Consider the following 13,568-nt stretch of genomic DNA (forward strand, 5'->3'; position numbering starts at 1 on the left):
TGATAAAATCTACTTCGAAAGTAATCCTACTCCAATGAGTAATACAATCTTTGTGGGAGCTTTGATAAAAATGATGCATACAATTCCGTTATAAAACTCTCATTACGGTTTCATAGGGAAGAAGACGGATTACTTTCAGTATCGCAGACTTGGTGGAACTTGTGCAAACTAATAAAACTTTCTTCACTAAGAATATAGGATAATCGATCGTTTGACAACGTTATCCCTGACTGCTTTTTTTTGCAGTCTGCAGATTGATAAGAAGGGATATTTTATATTTAATTATATATCTTCTAGAAAGTATACCGATAGAATAATTCTGTGCTTCACATCGATCGATTAATGAAAATTGCAAGCAGAAATTGTTTCGTTTTGTTCGAACTACGAGCTCTTTTTGGTTGCTTTATTTAAAGATATTATTAATTTGAGCTAAATTATCATACCGATTGAGAAAGATCTTTTTTAATTAAATTAAGTAATATAACTATGAAATTAGAAAAAATTAAAAGGACAATCTTTTTAATTGATACGAAAATAGTAATCATTTACCATTTACCGATTATATTATCGTAAAATATACACTTATAAATGCGGTAGATGTTGGTTTGCTTTGGTTGGTTGGTAGAAATGCCTTTTCTGCATTTAAACTGTGCACAATGGTCGCGCAGCTGGCAGATTTTAAATTTAATTAATATTTTAGATGAAAGCGTTCGGATTTCAGTGCGTTTAATATTTCCTCCAATTAGCTTTTGTTCCTTCAACCGTGGCGTATGGGGTTATTGTTTTGGAAGTTGGCACGAACTTATGGGGAAAAAGGATCTATAAATTCAACACGAGAAGCACATGGAAGTTGTTTCACGACATCAACCGACGGTGATGTAAAAATACAAGTCGTAACAAACGCGCCGTTTAAAGTACAAAATTCACCGTTCTAATCAGTTCGCTCGTATACACGGTAGATGGAGTAACATGTAGCAATCATAACTTGAATAATAAACTTCTGCAGTTGGTTGGTTTTAAAATAGACTAGGATTTCTACGTTTAAATTATTTTAAAATTCATGTAGATACCCTAAATTTTAAATATTCTCAACTGATATTTTTACAAAGCATTTTGACTTTTAAGGAAGATACATCTTCTGAAATTTATCATATGACACTAAAACAAAATTCTTTTGTTTTGAACCATCGAATAATCAATGCATTCATACTACAAAGACATCTTCACCCCCAGGTACCTAAGCAGATAAAATACCACTAATACAATATTTATCATTAGAATACTAAACCTACTGAGTGACCTAAATCGTATTTAAAGATGAGTTTTTATTGTTACTCGTTTTATCCTTTGTAATATTTATTAATGGGCTTGGCAATTTGTGTTTCCTACGCGAAATTTCTTGTCTCTATTAACGCCTTCGAGTACATCTGTTGCATATAACGGTCTAATTAGTTCTACATATACCTATCTGCCCATGTCAGTACTGCGTTTTTTTGCAAAAAGGTGTTTCTCTTAAACCAGGTAGTTATTTTTCTGAGGAGCTTTCAAGGACGGTAGTATGTACTTTTAAAATAAATGTCTTTGCTGGAAAAAGAGCATACATTTTCTGTTTTGTAGATAGGTATAACTTATCTGACAGGAAATTGGAAAATAATACAATTATCCTAATGGGTATCTCACACCCATCCAAGTCTTACTATTATTATAATCTAAAATCCTTTGGGTATTTCTTATTTATTGACAAGTTCAATAAATTAGATTAGGTTGTTAAAAGTATAATTTATTTTTAGAATGCAAATCGTTGCAGAATTTGCTAAGCAGATAAAATATAAACAACATGATCTTCATTTTCTCCATTTTGCATATACAACTGTGAGCACATGTCTACACATTTGCTATGTTTAATTATATTTCATAGAGGAAATGTAACCTAAAATTACTATCCGAGAAACATGTTCGACTTAATTAGCTGCAATTTAAATAAACATATTAAAGTTTCAGGTTTTCATGTTTACTGCTCTTGCGGTTAGTGTAGGTAGGTGTTAAAATAAATTTGTAAGTTAATAAACTTTATGATGTATCTAGAGCTAATTCAGATGACTTTGCATTTGCTGAATAGTACAAACAGAAAACGATTGATTTTCAGTTACAAAGATACACAAGTATAATAATATCTGTTACTTCGTCAGTACATCGCAATTTCGAGTATGTTAAGCCCCTGTTATACGGCGCGTAGATAGCCAATATACGCTCCGTGAAATAACGGTTTTGGCTCAGAGTGGGTAGGTGTGTCCTAGCAGTTTTAAATTTTCTTTCACGGTGGTGACGGGTGCGTGGAATACCGATCTTCGCTCCACCGCCGTGAGACGTCTTTACACAGCGCAGCTTGAAGCGGACAGGTGCGTTATCTCCCTTCTTTTCATAGCGGCGGCAGACGCCGATGCCAATCGCGTCCTAGTGGTTTCTTTGATTTCCTTTCACGGCGGCGGGAGCGCGCTGAATGCCGCTCCACGCTCCACCTCCGTGTGACATGACCTTTACACGGCGCGACTTGCGGCGCGTTCTTTACCTTCTTTTCATAACGACAGCGGATGCGGAAATTGACAATCTACTCTACGTGTAACGGGATCGGCGCGGTCTAGAGCGTGAAGGAATGTCCTGGTACGTTGTTTAGCCCCTGATCCACAACGCGTGGATCCAGCCTCCATGTAATGGGTTCGGCGCGGCCTAACGGTGTCTTTGGGTTTCTTTCACGGCGGCGCTGGGCGCGGAGATTACCAATCCATGCTCCCCTAAGGGCTAGCGCTTCCTAGAGCGTAAAGTAATGTCGTGGTACGTTGTTTCAGCCCCTGTTCCACGGCGTATAGATTGCCATTAACGGGTTCGGTGCGGCCTGGAGTGGACAGGCGCGTCTTAGTGGTTTCTTTGATTTCCTTACACGGCTGCGAGGGGCGCGTGGAATACTGATCCACGCTCCACCGTTGTGTGACATGACCTTTACACGGCGCGACTTACAGCGGGCAGGCACATCCTAGCGCGTTCTTTGCCTTCTTTCACTGTGACAGGGGGTGTGGAGATTGTCAATCCACGCTCCTTCTAACGGGGTCCGGGTCAAGTAATGGACTAAACATAAAATTGCCGCCAGAAAATTATTAATTGTATACTGCCTTCATTTCAAAGCTGTATTAAATTTTGAATTTACTTTCGGTACTTATAATGAGGATTGCGAATTTGTTAATAGTATTAATTATGAATTCACTTTGCGTTTGTTTGTCCACAAGACGTAGTTTGTGGATCTTTTTGCATTCGTTTGGTGGACACCCTTTCTTAGTTTTCATTGAACACATATGCCGCGCGTTATTTTTAGATAGATATATCTATCTATCGAACGACAAAGACCAGATGTGTAACTAGCTACCTAGTTCATTGTCTGAACTGAGAAATTTTCAATAAATAATTATATATTTAATGAAATTTTGAACCTTTCCAGCCATCATAAATTTGTTTTAAGTGAATAATGATATAATTTGCCCTGGGGCTGTAATTTTAACATCAATTAAGAAAGAATTTAATTTCGGCGTTTTAGTTTTTAATTTTTCGAAGTCAAATTTACGTTCAATTCGTTGCAGCGGATCCGAGAAATGTTTGCAAATTAATTACAATGTGATGAGCCCGTTCAACGACCTGAAATTTAATTGACTGCCTTACTATAGTCTAAAGAACACAATAATTGTTCTCGCCTTGATTTCACTTCGCCCTCTTTCTGCTTGCGAAACCAAGAAATGGGGGCGCAGAATTAATTCTAAATTACAACCAAGAGATTGACAAAATCCATTGCTGTGTAATCAATAAAGTTTCCTGTAGTTTATTACAAGTTGAGTTAACTAAGTAATATTTTATCTACAGAATGGCGCACGTATTATCAACGTTAATCACTTTGTTTGTTTTTGATCTCTGTTCATATAGGTAGATACGTCAAACATTTTCAAATGTTTCCCTTTGTTTTTGACGGTATTAGAATTCTGTTTCAAATACGTAATCGCAATTCAACGTTTCGAATTATAACGGATAGACAAAACAACAAAGTTTTTGGTTTCTGCAAAACGCTCATTCAAAAGGCAAAAGTCAGTTAAAATCAATTTTATTCTACGGGGATGGAAAAGGATCAGAAGGTTATCTTTAATGTGATCTCAAATTGAAATTCCATGTACGTGCTAATTCAGCGGGTATATTTTGATGATATTAGGATATTGTAATGAAAGTTTTATTGCTAATTTAATTAATTTTTATAACTAGAATTGTTAGTTTTCCGAATATTCTTTAAAGTAACAATTAATAACACTGAACTATTTTAATTATCTTTTAAATGCTTTAACTGATGACAAAAATACTTATAACAAATTGCTAATCCTTAAAATTATTGTAACAGATTAACTATGTGTACTACACCTATCAAGTGGTTCACATTTCTATACGTTTGTTTTTTGCTAAAATGTGCAAAGCTATTATATAAATAAATAATCTACGAGTGTTTGATAAGTTCTGTATTACAATTTCTAACTAAAAACACAATTAACATCTTCAGAAGGTAATTAAAAATAAACATATGACCGAATTACTGTCACCGCTACCTTTTAATCTACACATCGAAGACGCGAACACCATTAAAGACAGTACAACTGTAGGGATAGATATACAGGGGCAAAAAATTAGTATGCTTAGATTTGCAGATGATATAGCAGTATTAGCATCTAGCAAGGAGGACTTAGAGATAGCTTTAAATAAAATGGAAGCGGTAATGACAGATCAGTACTGTATGAAAATAAATAAAAGTAAAACTAAAATACTGGTATGCAAGGGAAGAAAAAGCAGGGAAAGAGCGAATATAAAGATAGGAGACGAAAAATTAGAAGAAGTGGCTGATTTTAGATGTCTAGGAAGTCAGATAAGTTAGGACGGAAGGAGTAGTAGGGATATAAAGCAGAGGATAGCGCAGGGTCGAGTCGCCTCCAAGAAAAGGAAGTCACTTCTATGTTCGGACGGTTAATTTAGAAATTCGAAAAAGATTGTTAAAGGTGTATGTTTGGAGCCCGGCGTTGTACGGGTGCGAAACATGGACAGTGGGCGCGGCGGAAAAGAAAAGGTTAGAAGCCTTCGAAATGTGGTGTTATAGGCGAATGATGAGGATAACGTGGGTAGAAAAGGTTAGAAATGAAGAGGTATTAGAAAAAATAGGAGAACAGAGGACTCTATGGAAGTCAATAAAAAATAGGCGACATAGGTTGGTAGGACACCTTCTCAGAAACAAAAATAGGAGTTAGGAGGGGTAGAGGTAGACCTAGGTTAGATTACTGTTATCAAATAGTTAAGGACGCGGATGTTCTAGTTTTAGGGAAATGCGAAGTTTAGCTCAGGAAAGAATGGAGGTACGTACTATGAGAATAGTTAATTACAATATTATAAAAGGTAAATTTAAAAACATATTCCCGTTTCAATTCAGAAGCTCATTTTATTTGCGTCATCATTAATTCTGTTTATCGATTAAATAGTCAAACGTCCACTTATTGATTTGTCGTAGATACTTCACGTATTCACGGATGATCTCTTCCATGAATTATGTGATTATTGAGGACAGCTAAACGCTAATAAAGCAAACAATTCAAACATAAATGCTGACATTTTCGTTAGATAAGTAAGCACTAACGTGCTCTTAATCCATAATAACAAACGCTAAACAAGTTTATAATTCTTACAGTCGTCAAATTTCTAATGAAACCAAACAATTAAAAATAAAATCTTCTGGAGGTATTTATTCCATTTTATAATAGGCAATTAATATTAGTTACATAATAACTAATTCAAGACTTGGGATACGTTCATCAGGAGAGACTTTAGTTGTTTCTGACCTTTTTTAATTGCTTTCAATCGTAACACTATCGTGCTCATTTATCTTATCAGATAACGATTTATTTCAATACAGTATCCTATTGAAACTGCAATTTAAATTACGTCACCACTATGGCATGTTCTATGGTAGGTTCCATTTGTGGAGCGCTTACTTTGCTGGTACAATGATATCTTGTTCCAAGTTAGGAATATTACTTAGGTATTGTAATAATTTTAAGCGATGTACTTAATGAGATAGAGATTATTTGGACGTAGGTACCTATTCATATTCAGATACTTAAATACAATATGCGTACCTAGATATCTTTATCGGTTACTAATGAATCATTGGTGCTTCCTCTCGCAGGACATAGAACCAGCGATATGCCCACCTTTGGCAGAGAAACGACCTATTAGTGGATGAGTAATGAAGCAATACCGCAATTAAACCTTCACTGGCCACCAGAAAGCATTAATTACAACTGTACAGGTACAATTGCCATCTACCGGCCAGGCTATCATTAAAAAAAGACGTACATATGAATCTGCAACCAACCGTACACCCGAATATAGACTCACGCAGTTTTTTCCAATAGGTAACTTTCAGTTCAAGGTTCTGATTAAACGGTAACATCCTGGATGTCGGAAGTAGACCTAAACAACCCTTTCATTTTTGTTTAAGCATCTTAACTGTCAATTAGCTCTTTCAGTTTCTGCAAGGCAAAATCGTTCTTTATTTGGCGTTTTAATTCGCAAATATCCAATCCGAAAAGTAATATTTTTGGCAATGGTCAACAGACAAGGATAAAACCTCTATCACTTCATCGTGTTATCCTTTACGTCATTATCCTTTTCGACATTCTCTCAGGAAATCAAATTGCGTCCTGCTTAACGCTTTTAAAACCGGAAATTACAGGCATGAGTCAGTGTGTTAAGTTTTATTTGTGTTGTTTGACGTATGTATGTACTTTCGTACAATGTGCCCAGGTAGATACGTGCATGTTATATGTATGTATGCAGAAGGATATTATTAAACGAATTACATTCAAGAAGCACAAGAACCAATAACATAAAATCAACAATCACAGTTCTTCCAAAACGTGATTGATGGGAAATCATTTGAATATTGGCAATTAATATATTTTTTTGGCCCACAGTATCTACACAGGACTCTTAGTAATTATATTCAATTGTGGGCATTAATTTCTGGCCCCAAATAATTTCGATTAAATTGTGTCCTTTTGTTGCCTGGTCCTAGTCAATAATTATTCGTCGTTTTACAGTCTGATCCTCAATGATTTTATCCAATTTGCACCACTTCTTGTCCGACCCTCAGCAGAGTTTTCACAAAAACGCTCAAATTTGTTATCTGGCCCTAATTTTTTCTACCCATTCTAGTGTAAAGTCATAAATAGGCAATTGTATAAATTATTAGTAGTTTTTTCAAAAATTGTACACATTCTGATCTGTACCACAGCTAAACATTCGTTGGAATTGCGCGATATTGTTAACATAAAGTAAGGACACTTGAAGACCTCATTTTCTTTATTGGAATAAAGCGCCTGGTGTGCAAATTTCTAACTCAAGTATACAATCTAAGGGAAAGATAAGGAGAATAGATCTTCTTTAAAGATTATGAAGCAAAAATTGCATTTTTATGCAGAAATTAGGTCAAATAAACCACATTTGTGATGAGAAGTTATTAAATTTCAAAGCAAATCCATAATGATTAGGTAAAGAGATAAAAAAGCTTTCAAAGATTTTAAATTTGTATGTTTATTTTATTTTTTAAGTAGCATTTAATCACTCATAAAGTATAATTGAGTTCTTATTGTTTTCAAAAATGTAAATTAGGGAACAATTATGAAGTCTTTTTGTGAAGTAATTCGAAAAGAATTTTAATCATGTGTCAGGCTGCTGTCGTTGAAAACCGATAAAGAAAGCAATACTGTTAAACCTATCTTTATAAAAACGTTGAAAAATAGTAACAACACATTTTATTTTCACGGAAAAGAAAAGACAAGCAAACGACAATTCTTTAAAACGCTTGAATTAATTGTTCAATTCAGAAGGTAAAGTAAAAATTAAAATTGAAATGGAATAACTATTATAAAAACTTAAAATACTTTTAAATAAACGAAATTATAACAATTTAAAGACAAAGATTAATCGTTTTTAGCAAAGTGTATTGGCAAAAATTTTGATACAAAATTTGATTTGAGAAATTTTCAAAACCCTCGCCTGCTTTATTTGGTGTAAATTATTGTAAGGTAGAAGTGATCTCGATTATCGAATATCTAGACTTTCCATTTAGTATTTGGTAATATTTTAGAAATTTATTGTAAATGATTGATCAAAATTTATTACCTCCTTATTTTTATTTCATTTTTATAGAAAAAGATGAAGTTCGGGTAATATTCGTTTAGTTCCTTAGAAAAATAAAAATTTCGTAAGAATTTTACAAAAACTATTAGTACAATATTACTTACAGTTTTGAATTTAAACTTATGGAAAAACTTAATCGCCTAAAAATGTTCGAAACACGTGTTTTACGCGAGAGCTTTAAGCGTCACAAAAGCGCACAAAACATTCACGGACTTGATTGAAACTGGCAAGAGTATTGTTGACCGAAGCGAGAGTTCAACTTTTCAGAGCGTCGTCGCTGACGCCGGTCGCTGAACACAGTAGTGGCTCTTTGTACAAGACGTTGCCCTCTACAGGGGACGCTTGAAACCCGGTTTGTGGCGCGGTTCGCCATCCAGCAGGAACGAATTGAATCCTGCATCCTGCTGAAACAATACAGGAAACTTTGAAAGCGCGGGAAGGGTTGCGGCATTTCAAATTGTTTTATGTACAGAAATCGTTTTTTCTTTTAGGAATCAAAATTTTGTTGTATTTTAAGGTTTCCATATCATTAAATTGAATTCTCGCCCGACAAATAGAAAGGTGCCTTCTGATAAATCACTTTTAAAAGAGAAATTAACTTTCATTTTTAAAGTTTGATGTCCTTTTCATGTTGAAAAGGATCACTTTAAAATAGGGAATAAAAAATTATATAAAATACATCGTCATTTCTCTATCCCCTCTATCCCCTAAATATAATAGTGACTGTCAGGAATGACGCCTTTATTTATAATGTTTTGAATCATTTAAAAGGACAAGGAGAATTCTTAAAAGTTCATTCAATAACAAAAGGAGTAAATTTCATTTCGTTGGCCGAAATTACTGGAGAAAGTAGATACTATTAGTGTACTCCTCAGGAAGATGTAGGTCCCCTCAACGCTACACAGAACTTATAAAACTTTTTTTTAAGAGCAGTTGTTAAGAGTAATGTGATGTACGTATTAAAAATCAGAATAATTAAAAATATCGTAATAATAGAATCATCCATCCAACAATACGTAAATAACTTTACCTACAAATATTGTGCTTCTTAAATCTTATCATATATTAACAAATTATTGACAGATAAACAGTAAATATTTACTTTATTTATTCAATTTCTCCGACATAACATTCCATGATAAAATTCAAATCCCTTCTTAGTTAGTCACAACTTCTGGTCACTGGCTTATTTTCATTACAATGCAATTGTTTCCTTTCGTTTGAATAATTTGAATAATATAATTTAAAAAAGTAAGTCAAAGTGTAATAATTAACAGAAAGCTCAAGTATCTGCACAAAAGGCACACAAATAAGCATACAGGCACATATTAGATCTCGTTAGCACGCCATAGGCAGTTTCGATAAATTGGAAATTTCCCTGACATTTTTATATTATTTATAAACGACACAAATTTAAGGATTTCGATGAAATTTTTGTCAAATATTCCATTACGATTTGACATGACATCAGTTTAATAATAAAGAAAAACAACTGGAAATTTTCTGTTTGAAAAGCCGAACGAAAACTTAAATACATACATCATATTTTAAATGGAAACAATTACGGGACTGTCAGGAACAGTCTACTTCTCTTTCGCTTCATTTTCCTGGCGTCATGAACAGGAAGAATATAATGTAGTATACTTATTACTAAACAGTAACTTAATCAGAAAATACTGGCGAATATGGAGCAGCATTTTTAAAATAAGAAAACAATTTTCCGGATCCATACGTATGCACCTAATAGCTAAATTCAGTAATCTTAAACTTTGCATGGTTCTGCTGGAAGACACAGGAAGATCTATCTTTATATGTGTATTCACGTAGCTCACCAAAAACTTAATGTACTTTGTTCGGTTATTTATTAACGTTTCTTATTTTAAATCGTTAACAACTTTCTAAAAATATTGTAAAATCGTACTAAAAATTTTTACAGTTTATAAACTTCTTTTTTCCTTTATTTTCCATAAATATGAGATTCTTATTGGGTAAAGGGATCCATAAAAAAAACAAAGGATGGTTAAGAAGCTTCAGTAACCTTTAAATATGCACTTCTACCCACTCCCTTGTGGTATTAAACCCTAATTGGGTATTCAAAAATGTGCTGTACGAGAAAATGGCCTGTATTCTTTGTTTTTCTCAACTAGAAACTAATTACTACCGCCGCGGTAACCACATAATTTGAATTTTAAATCGTCGACATTGTTATGAATATTAAAATTTTAAAATTCCTCAAAACCATCGTTAATACACAGAGACTTAAACTGGTAGGTACGCGGTTATGGGTCGGTCGCTTGGTTTACGTCGCCATTGTACCTACCTACCGTAAGTATCCAGGGTTTCCTTTTACAGATTTCCCTTAACGCACATTTGAGACTGCAACTGAAAGCGCGGAGACCTGTGAATAAATTAAGCGAAATTGATTACAGCGGTGCAACCGGAGCAATATAAGGAGCCGGCCATCGGTGCTTGCACTTTAGATGATTTCACTCGGTATGTGGCCACGTAAGAAGTTCAGTCGCTGATGGAATGAAAGAACACTGTTTTAGTAACGAGACAGAATAACTTTTATCCAAATGCAGTGGCGTTTTTTTCAAACTACTCCTTGGTTGGCAAAACTGAACAAAATTATAAAATATTTATATTCACCGTGCTGAATTTCTGAATCAAATTGACAGTCAGTTTAGGATTCATTTAATTGAAATTGATTACCTGGTTAGGAACTCAATTTTGGCCAAATTGTTTTCCATTCTATTGTATCACTCTCCTGCTTTAAGGAGCAGGAATTAAATACCTCAATGAAACAAAATAATTCGAAGTTGTCTGTATTCTGTCGAAACTGCCAGACGCGGATCGCGATTTCGATCTTTTTGGATCTCATCAGCGCGTCGCAATGAAATTAAAAGAGTAACTAGAGAGGGTAGAGTAAAAAATTAATTAACTAGGGAAGTGCTAATTGTAAAGTCTATTATGGAAGAGATAATAAAGAAGCAGGTAGGGTCGTTTCGACTGTATCATACGATGAGACAAATGAATCTAGACAAAAAAGATATCTACAAGGAATAAAAAGGAACAGGAAGACTTGGAATGATAAAATATAAGAAAAGTTGTAGGCAACAGGAAGCCCATGGCAGGAAAGAATGGAAGATAATAATGTGATAGCATATAGCTTTAAAACAACTTGACTATAAGTATATATATATCAAAAATGTTTTCTCAACTAATTTTCAAATAATAAGATATATTTTTGAAAAATCTTTGTATTTTTCGTTTTCAAAATTAATTTGCATTAGGTACATTCCATTAAGTACGTATATCATTGTTTTTAGGGTTCCATACGTCCGCATGAAAAACGGAACTGTTATACGTAGGATCACTCGTGTGTCCGTTTGTCCGGCTGTCACAGTCAATTTGCTCCTGGACCAATTAAGTTGAGATTGGGTATTTACACATACGAATTTCTGTGACCCAAATACGGACGCATAACGTAAATAAATTAATTTTGAACATGGGGATTATTTCTGGGGGGTCAATAGGAAATTTAAAAAAAAAGTTTTGCAAACTGTACCGTGTGACATACCAAATGAAAGGGCTTGTTGTAAGGGTCTCAAATATATTTTTTTTATAATTTTAAAATAAACAGTTTTAAAGTTGTTTAAGAAAACAAATGAAAATTGACCATTCCGCCCTCCTATCTCCGAAGCTACTGAACTTAAAATTTTGAAAAAATACAGGAAGTAGTTCTTTACTTATAAATTACAGGAAAATTAATAATAATAATCTATGGACTGAACATAACTTGGTAAATCTTTTATCAAAACAATATTGCGCGTTAGGTTAGGGTACCATACGTTCAAATGAAAAACAGAACCCTTGTAGGATCACTCGTGTGTCTGTCTGTCCGTTGTTTTTTTCACTAGTCGTCTTTGATAATATCAAGAAAATACTTCGATATCTAAAATGGCAATCACTTAAGCCCGTTGTGGTAGGCCCCGTGACCTTTTTCTAATGCAAGTCTTTGTATATATTGCGTAAATTCTTTTTCGCTTGTAGTCATATATGGAACGCTGCCTGCTGCGATTCGAAGGATGTATGGTCGCAATGTGCCCATTGATTCCTTATAAAGGACTGTGCAGCTGTTCTTATAGCTACGCATCAGAACGTTTCAAACTAAGCACCTACCAGCAAAGTCCAATACATAAATATCATTAATCGTAAGTTTAAAAATCAACATACGAAATCCATTATTGGTCAAATATTTACGAAAGGCAAATTAATAAATGCAGAAATTAAAAGACAATGTTGTGGCAAGGACTTTTGTGTAGGAAAAATAGGGAATTAATAAAAGTTGTAATTTACTCAGTACATTTTGCTAGTTATATTCGCGAATTTGTGAAAAAATGATTAATTGTATTATTAATTATTTGTTCAATGTTGACTCGATTAAAAGTAAAATGTGTGGTATTTAAATATAGCAAGTGTAACACTGAATGCTGTTTAACATTATATGCAAGCGCTTGGGCAGGATCTATAAATATGCTACTATTACATATAAGTAGTGAAAGGACATTTTGTAAATAAATTCAAACCTAATTCTTTATTACAATTTCTCCGTTTACGTAACACATATCGATCAGGCCATAAGAAATGCTACACTACATACAATTCCATTCGGATTAAAAGTTTATTTTTTTACCAGTGTTGAAAAACGTTCATCGTGAAAATAGTTGCAAAAACATTATTTGTTATTACAGAGAACTAGGACAACAAAATAGTTCCATTGGCTCTATTTAATTCATTATTACCTACTCCAAATAGAAATAAGACATCTGCAAGAACTTGGCTTGTTTCTTTTAAAGATTTAAAGTACCGGTCATGCACAATGTGCAGGTCGTAATTTGAAACGGAGATTCATTATTTTCTCGGCAAAGCATGTTGCGCAATTTTTTTCCGTCGCTGTAGAAGAAATTTCTTCAGTCTGATGGGGCCATTTTTTTCCTTTTGTTTTGACATTAATGTTTAGCAATTACCACATATCTTGCCAGTGTCCTGTTCTCTTGTGAGGAAACATCTGTATACGGGGGAAAATTGGGAAATAATTGTCACTTGACGTTTCCACCGTTAGATATTGAAAATATTGACCCTCTTCACGTAAATCAGCAGGAATTTGACCTTAGATTTATGACGTATGGGAATTATTCATTAAATTTTACATTAATTTTTATATCCCATTATGGTTAATTTAGGTATTCGTAAGAGATTGTTAAAGGTAAGGTGACCATATTTTTTTTTTTCAA

The 13,568-nt window shown here is 34.0% G+C and overlaps 2 protein-coding genes across 4 annotated transcripts in view; one reads left to right on the plus strand and one right to left on the minus strand.

The window, feature by feature from the left end:
* LOC108736878 (discoidin domain-containing receptor 2-like) overlaps positions 1-8,517 on the minus strand; it is a 45,135-nt gene extending 36,618 nt beyond the window's left edge. For all 3 annotated transcript variants that reach the window (XM_018469472.2, XM_018469471.2, XM_018469470.2), the window contains exon 1: positions 8,376-8,517. The gene's annotated coding sequence lies outside the window, so the exon portion shown is untranslated. The remainder of the gene's footprint in view (positions 1-8,375) is intronic.
* Positions 1-13,568, plus strand: part of LOC108736879 (epithelial discoidin domain-containing receptor 1) — a 406,840-nt gene that overhangs the window by 73,674 nt on the left and 319,598 nt on the right. The gene's annotated exons all lie outside the window — the stretch shown is intronic.

Source organism: Agrilus planipennis, unplaced genomic scaffold, assembly GCF_000699045.2.
Source record: "Agrilus planipennis isolate EAB-ADULT unplaced genomic scaffold, Apla_2.0 scaffold106, whole genome shotgun sequence".
Classification (NCBI taxonomy): Eukaryota; Metazoa; Arthropoda; class Insecta; order Coleoptera; family Buprestidae; genus Agrilus; species Agrilus planipennis.